The following is a 16,312-nucleotide window of genomic DNA, read 5'->3' on the forward strand; positions in this document are numbered from 1 at the left end:
TGGGTCCTATCTCTACAATTGGACATGCGAAATTTACTGAATGTGGAGGAGCTGTTGTACCTTGGCTCCATAAACATTTGAGCACTGAGGGATATTAAATTGAACATCAGCCTCAACAGTTTTGGAGGTAGTTCAGATTTTCACTAGTGAGATGTGCTTCCTTCAATCTCCCTAAATGACCTAGCTCCATTTAATGATAACATCCCCTCCTCTGGATTTTTCTGTTGGAGGAGCCAGTTTCTCTGTTCACCCAAATTAAAGAGCTATTTTTCAAAAATACACTTTTTTCATAAAATATCTTAACATTACAGAATATTTCAAAGTGCAATGATATTCAAGTTTTTCATGTAGATTGTTGCACTCGAGGTGCTTCAGTATAATCAAAGGAACATTACGAATGGCAGCCTAACTTATGTAACCTATCTAAGCAACTTTGTGCTCTGTAAACTCCAGTATCATTTGTTTAATTCAACACTGCTGCCTTGAGTCATTCCATCTTTCCTGTTGTGCTTTGGCTGGACAAAGGCAAGATACTAAATGTAATCTAACCAGAGTTTTCCCTGTTGGTGTTTTCCATGTGGTGTGCACTGGGAATGTACTGGACTACACCAGGATTCTGTATACATTTGTCACTCAATGTTCACTCACCTAGGCAGTTACTCACAGCCTCCAGTGAATCAGTACCTGCCCACTGCAGCTCAATTTAACACTCAGGAGGCATTTTGTGGGTGGATAGATTCCTTCCAACAAATTCACCTTGTATTTCGCGGGAGCCATGTGCTTGGATTGACTTTTTTATTGTCCTTTTGCCTCCAGTAGTGTTATTGAAACCAGATATTGAGATAAATCAAGCATACACTTCTTTCCCACCATTATAGTTGCCAAAAGCATTGTAGTCAAATCCTGAGCCTTAGAGGTGACTGCCAATGAGGAAATCCATGCATTGAAGTCACAACATGGCAACAGGCCATTCAGTTCTACGTAAATGTCCATCTGCACAGGATTATACGGGATGCCTGGCATAGAAATACAGTTTGGTCAAATCAGTCATGCTTTTTTTATCCTCCATTTGAGGTCCCTCCCATCTTTCCTCATCTCACTCTATCTTTGTCACCCTCCGTTCCCTTCTACCTCATAAGCATGTCTCGTTTCCCTTCGAATGTATCTATATTTGTTTTAACTACTTTGGTAGTGAGTTCCACATTCTCATCACCATCTGGGTAAAGAAGTTTCTCCTAAATTCTTAGTGACTAACTTGTAGCAAAACTAGAGGCCATTAAATATCTCTCCCACAGGAGGAAACATTTTCTCTATCCACAAGAGCAAAACCTTTCATAATTTTAATGACATCTTAGGTCATCCCTTGGCCTTTTTTTCCCAAGAGGAAAAGAGACACAGCCTGTTGTTCCTTTCCTGATGTGTATATGCCCACACATTTGATTAGCCTTAAATCTTCTCTTCATCTCCAGTGTCCCTCCCCCCAAAAGGGGGAGGTGGGGGGAAGAAACCTCAGACTTGGAAGCGAGCGGTACTGGTCTGAACTGGAGTTCCATTTTTGAGGTATACAAGACCAGTTCCTTTATTTCCCAAAGTTTTACTTTTTCCTTCTGCCACTGCGCACCCCCCCACCCCCCCCAACTTCTGCACTGTTTTTTGGTATTCCAAAGATTTGCTGTAGTTTTAGTCTAATTTTCCTAATTTCAGTTCAAATCCTGTGAGGGTGGGAGGGGATGGAGTAGGAACCTAGTGCTTTGTTTATTTTTTTTATGGCCTTGGTGGAATACTTTTGATTTTGTACCGAACCTGTGCTTCCCTCTACCTGCCCACCAGCCCACACCCCAACCTAGACTTGTCCCTTCCAAGTAACTGATCTCCCAATTCTTCCTCCAAGAATGTACTATCCCATGCTTAACTGTGAATTTCATTTGCCCGTTCTATCGGTTTCACATCCTCCTCAGTATTGACTAGCTCTCCCCCAATTTGGTGCCATCTGCAAATTTAGAAGTTTTCTTTTATTTCAAAATCCAAATTGTGAACAGCAGTGGGCCCAGCACTGATTTGAAGCCTACTGTCCCTTGTCTCCACATTCTGTTCCATTTAGCACTCTTACCAGTGAACTATCTGAAGGTGCTTCACAGCACCACACTGAGGTACTTGACCAGGTTTTTGTTCACTTGCTCTGAGGAGTATCTTAATGCAGGAGAAAGAGGGGAAGAGAGGTTCAGAGGAGCATTTGTGTTTAGGGTACAGGTGGCTGAAGGCATGGTCACCAATTGTGGGGCAATGTACACAGGGATACACAAGGGGTCAGGATTGAAGGAAAGAGTTACCCCAGGAGAACCTTTGGGCTGGAGGGGGTTACAGAGATGGTGAGGCCATGAAGAAATTTACTGGGAATAAGAAAACAAAGGTTTCCCCTTGCTAAATGTTTAATCAACTCCCACAGTTATAGTGCTGCTGGTTGGTGTTTTTTAGGCATTGAGACAGGTTTGATCAACTGGCTGCACCTTTCATTTCTGTCCCTGGTCCATATTCCTATTCCTGTCAAACACTGTTCTCACTTCTGTTAAAATATTCTGAGGTTGGTTTACAGAGATGCAATGATTACAGCACAACTCCTTACATTCCTAAACTTCGTGCATCACAATGCGTTGGGTTTGCAGTGAGTGACTGAGATACCTGTTCACATCTCTCTACGGCCTCAGTTCTACTTATCGCTATAACTTCCTTCAGTCTGTAATAAAGAATCTAGTCATCGCCCTTGACATTCAATAGCATTACCATTGCCGAACTCACCAAAGCTCCTTTGGCAGCACCTTCCAAACTGATGACCACCACCATCTAGAAGGACAGAGGCTGCAGATAGATGGGAACACCACCACCTGGAAGTTCCCTTCCAAGCCATCCTGACTTGGGAATATGTTGCCATTCCTTCTTTGCCGCTGGGTCAAAATCCTAGAGCTCCCTCCCTACCAGCACTGTGGGTGTACGTACACCACATGGACTGCAGCGGTTCAAGAAGGCAGCTCGCCCACCACCTTCTCAAGGGCAATTAAGGACGGACAATAAATGATGGTCTAGCCAGCAATGCCCATATCCCATGCATAAATAAAGAAAACATTTTCCAACTGCTCAGTTATGTCAGTCATGGCTTAGCTGGTGGCAAATAATTGACACTGCAGCACTGATCCCTGTGCCACTCCATTAGTTACAGTTTGTTAACCTGAAAATGACCCATTTATCCATACTCTCTGCTTCCACTTGGCTAATCAATCCCCTATCCATGCTAATATATTAGCCCCTACACCATGAACTCTTATTTTGTACAGTAACATTTGAAGTGGTACCTTGGCAAATGCATTTTGGAAATCCAAGTACACCACATCTACCTGTTCCCCTTTATCCATGTTGATTGGTACTTCCGCAAAGAACTCTAATGCATCAGTCAAGCATAATTGCAAATCCAAGTATAGTATACCCAATACCTCCCCTTTATGCATGTTGATTGATACTTAGAACCATAGACCTGCAGAAAAATTACAGCACAGAAAGAGGCCATTCAGCCCATCACATCTGCTCTGGCTGAAAAAACTAGCTGTTCGTTCTAGCCCCACCTTTGAGCACCTGGTCTGTACGCTTGCAGGTTATAGCACTTCAGATGCAGACATAACCACCTCATTGTCTTGGCTGTGCAATCAGGACACCCTCCGACATTCACTCTGATGCTTCTGCTGTACTAAATGGGACAGATTAAGGACATACCTCGGCAATCCAAAATTAGGCATCCATGAGGTGCTGTTACCAGTAGCAGCTGAATCAATTCTCTCCATGATCTATAACCTTATGGTCCAGAACATCCCTCATTCCTCCATCAGCATCAATCCAGGAAATCAACCTCATGTCAGCAGCACGATTAGGCATATGCTTTAATTAGGTAGCATCTAATCAAATACCTTTTGGAAATCCAAATACACTACATCTACCGGTTCCCCTTTATCCATGTTGATTGATATTTCCTCAATGAACTCTAATAAATTAGTCAAACACGATTTTCTTTTAACAATTTCCTGGAATTTATTTATTCTTTCGTGGGATGTGGGCGTCACTGGCAAGGCCAGCGTTTGTTGCCCATCCCTAATTGCCCTTGAACTGAGTGGCTTGCTAGGCCATTTCAGAGGGCAGTAAAGAGTCAACCTCATTGCTGTGGATCTTTGGAGCTCTCTTCCCTGGAGAACAGTGGAGGCAGTGTCATTGAATATTTTTAAGACAGAGGTAGATAAGCTCTTGACCAACAAAGGAATTAAATGCTATCCACAGGTAGGCAGAATGTGGAGTTGAGGCCACAATCAGATCAGCCACGATCTGATTGAATGGTGGAACAGGCTTGAGAGTCCAAATGATCTGCTCCCTGCTCCTTATGTTCATATGGCGTCACATGTAGACCAGACACTAAAGGATGGCAGATTTCCTTCCCTAAAGTCAGTTTATATATTTGAGGTTGTCTTAGCTCCACAAACTTGGAGATCAAAAAGGTGCAAAATATGTTTTTAAACTATGGTTTCTTCCAAGAGGAAGAACAAGCTTTCTTTATGTAAAGATTAAAGTACAAAACATAATGTCCTCAGTTGAACTTTGACTTATTTAGTACCAACATAATGCTGCCTGAGCCTTAAACTAAACAAATATATCTCAAACTTCAAGAACTTTCAACAATTGATGATAGTTTCAGGGTCTCCATTACTGAGACTAGCTTTATATTCCAAATGTATTCAATGGAATTTAAATTCCACCAGCTGTCGTGGTGGGATTTGCACCTGTGCTGCTAGAAGATTTGCCTGGGCCTCTGGATTACTAGGCTAGTGATGTGCTAAACACCAAAGTTGGTGGTCCTATAATCAGTTTAGAGTTAAATAACTCCTACAATACTGAGTGAAGTAAGGTGGAACTCCCTCCCTAACAGCACTGTGGGTGTACCTACACCACATGGACTGCAGCGGTTCAAGAAGGCAGCTCACCACCACCTTCTCAAGGGTAAATAGGGATAGGCAATAAATACTGGCCCAGCCAGCGACACCCACATCCTGTAAAATGAATTAAAGAAAGACAAACAGGAGGAGGCACCATGAGCATTTCCATTCTTCAGCAAGGTGAAGCCTAAGAGGAGATGAAGCTTTTTACATGTGTCTTAGACCAAAAGCAGATAAACCTATTTAACTTTCTCCCAAGGTTCCACCTTTATTGATACCATTGTCCAGCCAATGACACTCACCTCACATGCCACTTAAGAACTGTCTGAGTGTACTGCACACAGAGTGGGACTTTTAAACAATTTTTTCATGTGATGTGGGCCTATCCCTAATTGCCCTTGAACTGATCTTGCTAAGTCATTTCAGAGGGCAGTTAAGAGTCAATCACATTACTGTGGGCCTGGAGTCACATGGAAGGGCAACAGATTTCCTTCCCTGAAGGAGATGAGTGAGCCAGGTGGGTTTTTAATGACAATTAATGATAGTTTCACAGTCACCATTAGCTTTATGTTCTAGATTTGTTAACTGAATTCAAATTCCACCAGCTACTGTGATAGGATTTGAACCCATGTCTCCAGAGTATTAGACTGGGTCTCTGGATTACTAGTCTAGCAACAATACCACAACGCCACCCTCTCCCCATGTGGTCATGTGTAGGTCAGAATAACCAGTGGTGGAAGGTCCCCTTCCCTGAAGGATACTAATTCAGCAGTTGGACTGTGAAGACAATTCAGTGGTGTTCACTTTTTGTTTTGCAACTACAACATCTTCCACTAATATAGCACCTTTAACATAGTGAAATGTCTTAAATGCTTCACAGGAACAATAACATTTGACATCGAGCCACATAAAGAGACAGATGATCAAAAGCTTGGTCAGAGATAGCTTTTAAAGGGAAGTTAAAGGAGGAGGAGAGAGTGAGGTAAGGAGAGGTAGGGAAGGAATGGAGAGGTAGAGATGATTAGGGAGGGAATTCCAGAGTTTAGGGCTCAAGGCAGCTGAAGGTACAGCCGCCAGTGGTGGAATGATTAAAGTTGGGGCACTCAAGAGGCCAGAATTGGAGGAGTGTAGAGATGTCAGATGACTGTAGGACTGGGGGAGATTACAGAGGTAAGGAGTGAGGAGGTAAATGAGGCACTTAGAAACAAGGCTAAGAATTTTAAAATTGAGACACTGCTGGACTGGGAGCAAATGTAGGTCAGTGAGCACAGGGGCGATAGGGGAACAGGACTCAGTGTGAGTTAGTATTAAGGGGCATATTGGCCAAGAATTGCTATTGACTCCTTGAGGCCTTTGCTTATTGCTAACAGCAGTACAGTAGGTCAGTGTGATGTAACTGGACAAATAATCCAGAGAATGGGAGTTCAACTCTTGCCATGGCATTTTGAGAATTTTAGTTCAGTTTTTTTAAAAGGTGCAAGGCTTGAACATATTCCTTTTGTTTGCAGAGAATGGGTCCCTGTTGTTACAACTGGTCCACAGGCGAAGTCCCCAATTTGTTATGATCCTGGACGAGATACCCCAAATTGTTAACTTCCCGAATGGGACTCCAATTTTGTTCTGCTCCCTGGGTGAGGAGGAATGAGCTGGCTCCCCTTCTTTACTCAACCCCCTTGGTTGGTCACAACAAGGTTAATTTAAAAGGGATCCCTTCCCTCATGGACACCTTTTCCCAGTCCAAATGTATTTATGTTTTAGAAAGAGCCAACTTAACCGGATTTTCTTCAGTCAAAGAAGGAGAAAGTTTATTAGTTACTAAAAACCTGAGAAAATATAATAAAAACGCAACACACATACACACAGATCAGAAATGAGAAATTGAGTCCAAAAGTAAAAGTTAAAAAAAAATGCGAATCAGTCTTTGGCATGTCCTTAAGGAGTAGATGGCGAAATACTGCGGCCATTAAGTTGGATGATTTCAGTAGAGCTGACTTTGTCAGTTGAGCAGTTGGTTTGGAGACACTTGGTTCTGCAGGTTAGCTGAAGGAGTTGTTCTGTTTCCTTTTTGACTGTGGCTTTGCTGATTTGCCTTCAACCACAGAGAGAGAGAGAGATAAACTTTTACCTGCAAGCTGTAGTGATGCCTAGTCGTTGTTCTTCTGCTGTGACCTTCATAGCAAACACTAGCACACCAGAACAAGAACACACAGATCAGGTTTGCAGCTGGCTTTTTAACCCCTTTCCTTGAGTATTCCTGGAAGTGAAAAATAAACATATCTTTCACCCAGAATCTGCTTTCTTTCAACTCAGACCATTTCCAAATTCTAAGATGAAACTTAACAGGAGATGGTTTCTGCTGAGATGTGGTAATCAGTCTCCATTGTCTCTGCAATAATAGGAGATTAGATTTTAATCTTTTGCATTGCATCTCTTCCTTTCATGTGTCTCTGTCTGAAGTAGGGCTTGATACCTTTTTTAGGTGTGACATTTCATGTTCTCTATGAATTAGTCGGTTAAGCATAATCCACATAGGAATTTTCAAGAAAATGGTTATTTTACATTGTCAGCCAACCTTTGCTTGTGGGTCTTCTTAAAAAATACATGTCTTACTTAAAAAGTTCAATATGTCACTAAGTAATTTGGGGCTGTGATCCCCTGTCATGACACTGTGTATGAATGTATGTCGCTCCTAGCAAGTGTAAAGGAGCCATGTTACGAGCCTGACTGATTATCTTAAATTGGTTGTTAGTGTAGCTATTAGTGCACTCAGGATTCTTCAGCAAGTGCTGTCCAAATACAGAATCACATATAACAGTGGACATTTTGCTTTGTAACAACCAATCTTTTTTTTATTCGTTCAGGGGATGTGGGCGTCACTGACTAGGCCAGCATTTTTTGCCCATCTCTACTTGACCTTGAGAAGGTGGCAAGCTGCTTACTTGAACCGCTGTAGTTCCTGTGTTGTAGGAACACCCATGGTGCTCTTAGGAAGGAGTCCCAGGGTTTTGATCCTGCGAGAGTGAAGGAACAGCGATAAGGTTCCAAGTCAGGATGGCCTGTGGCTTGGTGGAGAACTTGTAAGTTGTCGTGATCCCATGCATCTGTCACCCTTGTCCTCCCAGAGGTCGCAGGTTTCAAAGGTCCTGTGGAAGGTGTCTTGGCGAGTTGCTGCAGTGCATGTTGTAGATGGTACACACACTGCTGCCCCTGTGCATCAGTGGCAAGACATAATCAGTCGACCTCATAATGTGATTCATTTACACTTGCTAGAAGCAGCATGCATTCTTTTGTGGAGTCATACCCAGCACAAAAGAAGATGGTTGTGGTTGTTGGAGGTCAGTCATCTCAGCTCCAGGACACCGCTGCAGGAGTTCCTCAGGGTAGTGTCCTAGGCCCACTCACCTTCAGCTGCTTCATCAATGACCTTCCTTCCATCATAAAGTCAGAAGTGGGGATGTTCACTGATGATTGTTCAGCACTGTTTGCGACTCCTCAGATAATGAAGCAGTTCATGTCCAAATGCAGCAAGACCTGGACAACATCCAGGCTTGGGCTGACATGTGGCAAGTAACATCTGCGCCACACAAGTGCCAGGCAATGACCATCTCCAACAAGAGAGAATCTTACCATTGCCCCTTGACATTCAATGGCATTGCCATCACTGAATCCCCCACTATCAGCATCCTGCGGGTTATCATTGACCAGAAACTGAACTGGACTAGCTATATAAATACTGTAGATACAAGAGCAGGTCAGAGGCTAGAAATCCTGCGATGAGTAACTCACCTCCTGACTCCCCAAAGCATGTCCACCATCTACAAGGCACAAGTCAGGGGTGTGATGGAATACTCCCCACTTGCCTGGCTGAGTGCAGCTCCAACACCACTGAAGAAGCTGGACACTGCATAGGACAAAGCAGCCCACTTGACTGGCACCACATCAACAAACATTCACTCCCTCCACCACCGACACAGAGTAGCAGCAATGTGTACCATCTACAAGATGCACTGCAGGAATTCACCAAGGCCCCTTAGCCAAACCCATGACCACTAGCACCTAGGAGGACAAGGGCAGCAGATAGATGGGAACACCACCGCCTGGAAGTTCCCCTCCAAGGCACACACCATCCTGACTTGGAAATATATTTCCGTTCTTTCACTGTGGCTGGGTCAAAATCCTGGAGCTCCCTCCCTAACAGCACTGTGGGTGTACCTACGCCACATAGACTGCAGCAGTTCAAGAAGGCAGCTCACCACCACCTTCTCAAGGGCAACTAGGGATGGGCATTAAATGCTGGCCCAGCCAGCGAAGCCCACATCCCCTGAATGAATAAGAAAAATACTCAGAGACTGTTCTCTACAAACAAAAGGAATATGTTGAAGCCTTGCGCTGTTTTTGAATTACCTGGGAGCTTTTTCCATGGCAACACCTTGGCCAATCAGAGTTGACTTGCCAACCAATCAGCACTCTTTTCTTCTGTGGTATAAGTTGTTGGTGATCTTTTAGAATTTGGCATCCTTGCATTTGTCCTTTGTCTTGCAAGAAGAGAAGTTTTGTCAACATGTCTCTCTTTTCAAAAACCTAGTGTCTGTAAAAGTCACTGCAGGATCTATTGTTGGAAATAACCCAGTTGGTTCACTGATGCCTTTTGGAGAAGGTAACTGCTGTCTTTACATGGTCTTGGTCTATATGTGACTCCACACTAATGTGGTTGACACTTAACTGCCCTCTGAAGTGATTTTTTTTTGGAAAAATATACATTATTCATAAAATATCTGGAAGAACATTACGAAACATTTCTAAATCACCATCACAAAAAGTGCAATCAGATTCAACTTTGACACATGGATCACAAGGTGCTTTGATACCATCAATGAATATTACAGTCATTTCAACATGGTCATTACAGACAGACAGTGCAATGTTATTGAAGTTATCAACATACATCATGTTATACTCTGTGGTACTTCAGTACAATTACGATACATTTAGTGTTCACTATATGCTTTCATTTTGAGCTGTACAGCCCGAGGGGCCTATACAGTTCCCAGCCCCTCGGTGCTCTATGGCAGAAAGGTTTTAGACAGCGACCTTTCCCCATTGGGCCTTTGCAGCAGCTGCCCCAAGCTTTAGTGCATCCCTCAGCATGTAGTCCTGGACCTTGGAATGTGCCAGTCTACAACACTCAGTCGGGGACAACTCTTTGCACTGAAAGACCAACAAGTTTCAGGCAGACCAAAGAGTGTCTTTTACCGAGTTGATGATCCTCTAGCTGCAGTTGATGTTTATCTCGGTGTGTGTCCCTGGGAACAGCCCGTAGAGCACAGAGTCCTGTGTCACCGCGCTGCTCAGGATGAACCTTGACAGAAACCACTGCATCTCTCTCCAGACCTTCTTTGCAAAGGCACAATCCACAAGGAGGTGAACAATGGTCTCTTCCCCACCACAGCCATCTCGAGGGCAATGTGCAGAGGTGGGGGGGTGAGACTCCTGGCGTGTTGGAAGGATCTGACAGGGAGGCCCTTTCTCACCACCAGCCAAGCTACATCTTGGTGCCCTCTGAAGTGATCTAGAAAGCCAACTGGTTGTGTCAGATCAAGCCATCAGGGCAATTGAGGGTGTATGATAAAGGCTGACCTTGTCAGTGGCACCCCACACCCTCAGAGTGACTATTTAAAAAGACTTTCTTCTCTTGGATTATACATTATAATTGTGAGGAGAAGATGACATGTACATTGATAAAAATGGGGAAACTTTTTAGAAATGACACCTCATTTGGAATGTGTGTATTTGCAGCAGTTCGTAATTTTCTTGATTTCAGTTGTTTATTTTTTAGCCAATCCCCATGCTGTGGTGTGAACAGCTGTATAATTAGGGCTGGGACAGCTGTTTGCAGTTGTTTCACCCTCTGTCTCATTTCCCATTCTTCCTACATTGAACTGGTTGGTCCTTCTACTGTCTCACCTACATCAGAGAGAGAGAGAGAGGGAAAACAACAGAACATTAAAATGGTGAGTGGGTGGGAACCAGCCAGTGTGACACAAGCCTTTAATCGGCTGAAGCTGGAAGAGAAAGTTTTGTTTTAAGTTAAAGATGAGGATCTGAGCTTGTGTTTTGTGGACATTCTCATCTGCCCTGGTTAGAGAGAGGGATCCCTTGTGATTTTGTGGGGGAGGCAGAGTCTATCTACATACTTAACATTACATACATAAAGTATAAGGCACAGAAACAGACTATTTGGCCCAACCAGTCAATGCTGGTGTTTTTGATCCCAGCCTCCTCCCATCTTTCCTCATCTAAGCTATCTTTGTAACCCTCTATTCTCTTCTCCCTCATGTGCTTATCCAGCTTCCACTTAAATGCATCTTTACCATTCACTTCAACCATTCCCTGTGGGAGCGAGTTCCACATTCTCACCACTCTCTGGGTAAAGCAGTTTCTTCTGAATTCCCCGTTGGATATCCTGGTGATTTTCTTATATTGATGGCCTCTAGTTATGCTCTTCCCCACAAGAGGAAACATTCTCTCTCTATCCGCCTTTCGCAATTTTGAGGGGGGGTCACCCCTCAGCCTTTTTCCAAAGAGAAAAGAATCCCAGCTTGTTGAACGTTTCCTGATCTGTGTACCCACACATTTCTGGTAATGTCCTTGTAAATCTTCTCTGCACCCTCTCCAGTCAGTGTCTCTCTATCCTTTCTATAACATGGTGCCCAGAACTTCACACAGTCCTCTTAAGTGTGGTCTGACCAAAGTTCAGCATAAGCCTTGTTCTTGCATGGTTTGCTTTGTTTATGGCCTTGTTGAACTGTGACACAGCTTTTGGTGATTGATACTTCACTGAATGTTTTTAAGGCAGAGGTAGATAGATTATTGTTAGGCAAGGGAATCAAAGGCTATCGGGGGGAATGTGGAACTCAAAACATAAACAGATCAGCCATGATTTTATTGAAGCTCGAGGGGCTGTATGGTCTATTGCTCCTATTCCATATGTTTGTATATATTTATACTCGGATCCCTGTCTGATTCTGTTGGTGGGGGGTGGGGGCAGTGAATGGAGAGAAACTGATTTAAACGATTGGTACATATGTCCGAGTTTAGCTTTCAGTAATCAGTTGATTTTTCAAATTTCTGTGTATGGGTTCCCTCTGAGAATTGGCAATCCTTGAGAGTCCCACCCACTTTAAATCTATTGACATGTTACGGATAGAGGCTTCCTCATGTCCTGACTCATGAAAGTCACAGGACAGGGGACGGTGGCATGGTGGTGATGTCACTGGATTAGTAATCCAGAGGCCCAGGCAAATGTTCTGGGGTACATGGGTTCAAATTCCACCACGGCAGCTGATGGAATTTAAATTCAATTAATAAATATAAAGTAAAGGTGACTATCATCGGTGGTTGTTGTAAAAACCCACCTGAATCACTAATGTCCTTTAGGGAAGGAAATCTGGCCTAGGTGTGACTCCAGACCCACAGCAATGTGGTTGACTCTTGACGGCCCTCTGAAATGGGAATGATGCCCACAGCCCATAATAGGAATATTAACAAGAAAGGAATTGTTGTCCTTTATCCCAATGCAGCTGAATTGTAAAGAGAAGAATGAGATGCTTCAGTAATACCTGGAACAGATCCCATGTGGGATACTGCATTTCAGTTTCGGACAGCACACCTCTGGATGTATTGACTTTGGAGGGGATAGCACCATTATCATTCTGGTGAATCTGCACTAAGATTGTTTACATCCTGAAGACACACTTGGTTTGTGTTTGGAAAGTAAAGCTGGGTGTTTCAGTTGAGGTGTTTAAAGTCATTAAAAAGGGATTGATAACATAGAGGAAGTATATTGTTGTGGGGGATGGGGCAGTCGTGTACAAGGGATGCATAACCTTAACATTAGAGCTAGGCTGAAAGCAGGAAGCCTTTCTTTCTTTCTTCAAATGAAAGACAAATCTGGAGCTCGCTCCCTCAAAATATTCTGGGTGCTGGGGTTAATTGAGATATCCAAGATATGGGGCAAGGGTATCAGAACAAAATTAAAGTACAGATCAGCCACAGTTTAATTGCACAGCAAAGCAATCTCTGACCAGAACGGCCTTGACAAAATGGACTTGGAAAGGATGTTTCCTCTTGTGGGTGAGTCCAGAACTTTGGGGTGGGGGGGGGGGCACTGTTTTAAAATTAGGGTCTCATCGTAGGACAGAGATGAGACATTCTTTCTCAAAGGTTTGTGAGACTTTGGAACTCTCCACTTCAGAAGGTGGTGGAGACGGGGGTCATTGAATATTTTTAAGGCAGAGAAAGTTAGATTCTTGTTAGGCAAGGGAGTCAAAGGTTATTGGGGGTAGATGGGAATGTGGAATTCAAAAGACAAACAGGTCAGCCATGATCTTATTGAATGTTGGAGCAGGCTCGAGGGGCCGAATGGCCTACTTCTGCTCCTATTTCTTATGTTCATCTCCGCCTCTTCCCGTGACCCCAGACAGAAATTGGGGAACATCGTGGAGACTAGTTTTTTTTTTAATGAAGTAATTGGAGCTGTGCTGCCTGTTATGTCTTTGTTAACTTATTTGTTTACAGTTTGCATAGGACCAAAAGATGTGTTATTAAAAAAGATAATGTCTTTGCATAAAGTGTACAAGTCACGGATTCTATTTTAAATGAGTAATCAGAAAAGAGGCAAACTGGTTTCTCAGATTTCAGCTTACACGGCTTTTGAGTGAGATGTTTCCCCACCCAACCCTCTTGTGGAATTTACCCACCGGTACACTTGGACTTTTTCAAATTAAACATTTGTTTGGTGTCTTTCCACCCGACAGGTTGATCAGTCAACCCCTCGATCAGAGGGTTAACACTCTCACCTTGGAGTCGTAAGGTTGGGGGTTCAAGTCTCGCTCCAAGGGCTGGAGTACACAGTCCAGGCTGGTTGCTCTCGAGGCTGGCATCTTATAGATGAGAGCACTGTTTGCCCTTTCAGTTAAATGTAAAAGTTCCCATGGTACTATTTTTTTTTGAAGAGCAGCGGAGTTCCCCCTAGTGTCCTGGAAAGTATTTATCCCTCAACCAAAATCACTTCTTTTTAAAAAAAAGGTGCAGATCATCTGTCCATTGTACATTGCTGTTTGTGGGATCCTGCTGTGCAAAGGTCGGCAGCCATGTTGCCTGCATTCCAAAAGCGACTACACTTTGGCTATAAAATGTTTTGGGATGGCCTAAAGTAGTGAAAGCTGCTATAGAAATGTACATTTGTTCTTTAGCTTTGGCTTCTTCTCCCAGATGACTTGCACTGAACCTTGGGATGTATCCCCTCCCATTACATTTTAAATCTAGCTCTTTGTCTCTCTCTTACATCTGGAAAAATGGTCCAATTATTTACGAGTCCTTTAATGGTGAGCTTGCCAGAAGACTGATTTGTGCTCTGTTTCAGTGTACTCATGGGGGCTCTGTTTTAGAGTACTCGCAGTTTGAGATGGCTTAAAGGTTGAGATGGTGCTTTATTTATCTACCACAATGCTAAAATTGGAATAGAAAAAGCTTGTATTTATATACTGTCTTTCACAATCTCAGGGCATCCCAAAGTACACCACAGTCAATTAAACATTTCTGAAGTGTGACTACTGTTCAAAAGCAGCGACCAGTTTGCACACAGCAAGATCCAACAAACAGCAATGTGACAGTGACTGGATAATCTGCTTGTGATGTTGGTTCAAGAATAGATAATGGCCAGGACACCAAGAGGGAGAACTCTCCTGTTCTTCTTCAAAAAGGTGGCCGTGGGATCTTTCACATCCACCTCAGTGGCAGACAAGGCCTCGGTTAATGTCTCATCAGAAAGATGTTACTTCTGCCAGTGCAGCACTACCTCAGTACTACCCTGAGGTGTGTCAACCTGTCTTTTGTTTTGTGCTTACTAGAGGTATATGCAAATAAATGGGCACCACCTTTTTACATGTTGCCCATGTTTTATTGAATATATCCACATGGCTCAAACGTTCTTAAAACAGTTTAAAGAACGCTGACTCTTTGTACTCTCCACCTGACTAGAGTAATGAAAGGACAGGAACATGGGGTTCTTCATCCGTTCTATGTTTCAAAATGGGGCACTAGGGATCCGGTCATTAAGGGTCAACTTAAACAAACAAATAATTGTAGGAGTATTAAATTATATTCAGCATGAAGGCTGAAATAGCAAGTTGCACAGGACACATGAGGTTTGTTCTCTGACTGGTCATAAAGCTGATGGCCTGAAAAGGAATCAAAACATATGATTGTGGAGCTCTTAACAGTGCAGATTCTGTCCAAGCTTTGATTAACAGCAGGCTTGGCAATACAGTAGTTACAGTCATGAACATACTTTGGCCACATCTTCCTTCCCAGTGATGAGCGCATTAGAGTGCAAGGATTTGGCAACACTTGTAAATTTAAAAAAAACTTCTCATCAATGTTTTCAATACCTCACCCCTCACTAGCTCTACCTTCTACCAAACTCTTCAACTATCTGAGATCTCTGCACCCCTCCATTTCTGGATTCTTTTGCACCCCTCATTTTAATCACTCCGCCACTGGCAGGCGTGCCTTCTGTAGTGTTCTGTTGTTCTGTATTTGCTTATGGGTGAACCTGTTTACTATTAATGCTCACCATTCTTGATCAGTTCAGCCTGGGTGTGGACTTAGGAAAGTAAAGAAAGCCTTAGGAAGAGCTGGAAGCCAGAACTGAGGCATAAGAGTAGACATTTTGAATTTGAATAAGGCCTGTCAGTTAACTGCTGCATTCTCCATGGCAACCAATCAGCACTCTCTTCTCATGCAGTATAAATTGTTGACAACTTGCCAACCAATCAGCATGCTCTTCTCATGCAGTATAAATTGTTGTCCCCCCTTTACTGTTGGTAATTTCTGGTGAGCTATCCTGGTGAGTCTAGGACGATATGCTTCAATGGCATGTCCCTTGTTTCAGCAATACTCAGATTCTGTACTGCCAGACGACTATATAAAATATCCAACACTTTCAGCTGCCTGGGCCCTAACCTCTGGAATTGCCTTTCTAAAGTTCTCCGCCTCCCTCCTCCTTAAGACACTGCTTCAAACCAAGCTTTTGTTCATCTCTCCTTGGGTGGCTTGGCGTCAAATTTTGTTTGTTAATCGTTCCTGTTTGGAAGGTTTTTTTTTTGCTGTGTTGAAAGCGCTATATGATGCAAGTCGGTTGCGGGCGGGTTGGGGTGGGGGTGATCTCTGAGCACAACACAACACTTTTGGGGTAACAATGCCTCGTGACTCTCGAATTTTTAAAGCCTTGCGTTTCTAGACATGAGTACCATAAGTTACCAGTGACAAAAATAACTTTTTAC

The sequence above is a fragment of the Carcharodon carcharias genome, chromosome 12, assembly GCF_017639515.1.
Source record: "Carcharodon carcharias isolate sCarCar2 chromosome 12, sCarCar2.pri, whole genome shotgun sequence".
NCBI classification, from domain to species: domain Eukaryota; kingdom Metazoa; phylum Chordata; class Chondrichthyes; order Lamniformes; family Lamnidae; genus Carcharodon; species Carcharodon carcharias.